General features: G+C 40.5%; 1 pseudogene; it reads left to right on the top strand.

Moving 5' to 3' along the window:
* The first annotated feature begins 863 nt into the window (after positions 1-863).
* Positions 864-2,690, top strand: LOC135564871 (Ig heavy chain V region-like; annotated as a pseudogene).
* Positions 2,691-2,950: the final 260 nt, after the last annotated feature.

Here is a 2,950-nt window from a genome sequence, read left to right as displayed (position 1 = left end):
CTCCTGGGAAAGGACTGGAGTGGATTGCTACTAGTTATAGTACTGCTACATATTATTCCCAGTCAGTCCAGGGTAGATTCACCATCTCCAGAGATGCTCCTGGGAAAGGACTGGAGTGGATTGCTACTAGTTATAGTACTGCTACATATTATTCCCAGTCAGTCCAGGGTAGATTCACCATCTCCAGAGATGCTCCTGGGAAAGGACTGGAGTGGATTGCTACTAGTTATAGTACTGCTACATATTATTCCCATTCAGTCCAGGGTAGATTCACCATCTCCAGAGATGCTCCTGGGAAAGGACTGGAGTGGATTGCTACTAGTTATAGTACTGCTACATATTATTCCCAGTCAGTCCAGGGTAGATTCACCATCTCCAGAGATGCTCCTGGGAAAAGACTGGAGTGGATTGCTACTAGTTATAGTACTGCTACATATTATTCCCAGTCAGTCCAGGGTAGATTCACCATCTCCAGAGATGCTCCTGGGAAAGGACTGGAGTGGATTGCTACTAGTTATAGTACTGCTACATATTATTCCCAGTCAGTCCAGGGTAGATTCACCATCTCCAGAGATGCTCCTGGGAAAGGACTGGAGTGGATTGCTACTAGTTATAGTACTGCTACATATTATTCCCAGTCAGTCCAGGGTAGATTCACCATCTCCAGAGATGCTCCTGGGAAAGGACTGGAGTGGATTGCTACTAGTTATAGTACTGCTACATATTATTCCCAGTCAGTCCAGGGTAGATTCACCATCTCCAGAGATGACTCCAGCAGTAAACTGTACCTACAGATGAACAGTCTGAAGAGTGAGGACACAGCAGTGTATTACTGTGCTAGAGAGTCACAGTGGTAAAACTAATGGGAGAAGCTGTACAAAAACACTTCCCCATTCAGCAGAAATGAATGATTTAATAGCAAATTAGCAGCTCCCACCATTTCAGCTTCAACACAAACCATGTTCCCTGCATCTCTACTGCTGCTGCTGGCAGCTGCCTCCTGTGAGTTCCTGACTGTAGTCTGATAAGTATAACCTGTGTTGCTGTGATACTGATATGATTCCTTGATTGGCGTGACCTGTCATTCTTCTCCCTCCTCAGGTGTCCACTGTAAGGTCGTACTCACACAGGCTGAACAGTCCAGGGGATCCCTCAAACTCACATGTGCCTGTAGCGGATTCACTCTAAGCAGCATTAATATGTATTGGATCCGCCAAGCAACTGGAAAAGGACTTGAATGGATCATTAACTATTATTCTGACACTTACAAGAGCAATGCCCCGGATGTAAAGGGTTGATTAACTGCTCTAATTTCTATCTCCACATGAGCCAGTTGAAGCCAGAGGACTCTGCAGTGTATTACTGTGCTAGAGACTCACTATGGTTAAACTAATGAGAATAGCCAGACAAAAACCATCTGGTAGAGAAATGAAAGATGTGTACAAACACACAGACACATGTATAGTATGACCAGTAGACCATGACAAGTGGAAACATGAGGAACAATTCTAATGATGTATCAAATAATAACACAATGATACACCTGTTAAATACATGGTGCTAGTGTTGAGAGGGGCCCCTCTCTCTCCATATGATTAAAATAAAGACCAGTACTGATGAAGACTCTGCTATTTAAATGTATTACAAGAAAAAAGTATAATATGGACGTTAATTCAAAATACTTTTGTTTGTCAAAGTGAAAGTAGTGTCTTAAATATGTTTCATCCACCACAAGTATGAACTTAGGCTGTAAATAGTGTTTCATTCAGTTATCTTTTACATTAAAAAAATCATCTAAAGAGGGTCTCTGAGTTTTCAGATTTCAATCGTTGTGTCCAGTAATAGTGGTAGAAACATCTCTAGGATGAACATTGGAAACAGAATGCAGCTGATCTCAATTTTGAGTCTCATAGCAAAGGGTCTGAATAGTTATGTAAATAAGGTGTTTCTGTTGTTCATGCTTTGTCATTATGTGTGTAGAGTGATTTATTGAATCCATTTGACAATAAGGCTGTATTGTATCAAAATGTGGAAAAGGGCAAGGGGTCTGAATACTATCCGAATGCACTGTATGTACAGTATGTGCATATATTATGATTACATTATGCATACATAATGCATCCAGTGATGTATCAGACACATGTCTTTATAGGACAGACAGAATGCAAAAAACACCCTTCTTCTGCTATATCAATGCCCTGTTCTGATACAACCTTCATCACAGCAACCACCTTGTTTGTTAGTAACCAGACAGACATGTTTCTTACATCCCTACTCCTCCTGGCATTCTTGCCATGTAAATTGGGGGATCTTCAGATTACAAAGTTAAAATTTTCCTAATATAACTCTTCAGGTATTTTAATATGTGATCAATTAGTCTTCTAATTAATTAATTATTCTTTACCTCACGTTAGTCTCATTCCAAACATCATACATTGTTGGTTATCTGCACGAACCCAGCCTTTACTATGAATCAGCCATACATCAATTGTCTTAATCATTTATTGACTAACTACTAACTATTGGGAGAATGAACACTGGTTCAGGAACAGATGTTATCTATGCAGACTCCCTGAAAAGGCCAGTTCACCCTGACTGAGGACGTCTCTACAAGCACACAGTTCTTAGAGGCCAAGAGTCTGAGTTCAGAGGACTCTGCTGTTTATTATTGTGCTCGACAGGCACACTGACTGAAGCTGGTGAAGCAGCTGTACAAAAACAACACTAACAAAAAGGTTAGCTGATGTACAACTTCCTCTCTTTGTGTCACACTAGAATAATACTGAGTTTCATTACTGTAAATAATACAACAATATCACAAAGCACTACACAATAAAAGACTCCAGCCTCTAACGCTCAAACTACACAAAAATATGATATCCTGTCCAGTCTGGTCAATCTTACTTGTTGTCACATGAACAAGTATCTAACATTCCAACTCCTGCCCTGT

Source organism: Oncorhynchus nerka, linkage group LG26, assembly GCF_034236695.1.
Source record: "Oncorhynchus nerka isolate Pitt River linkage group LG26, Oner_Uvic_2.0, whole genome shotgun sequence".
Lineage (NCBI taxonomy): Eukaryota > Metazoa > Chordata > Actinopteri > Salmoniformes > Salmonidae > Oncorhynchus > Oncorhynchus nerka.
The sequence above is the reverse complement of the archived record's forward strand: the minus strand, read 5'-3'. Positions and strand labels throughout refer to the sequence as shown.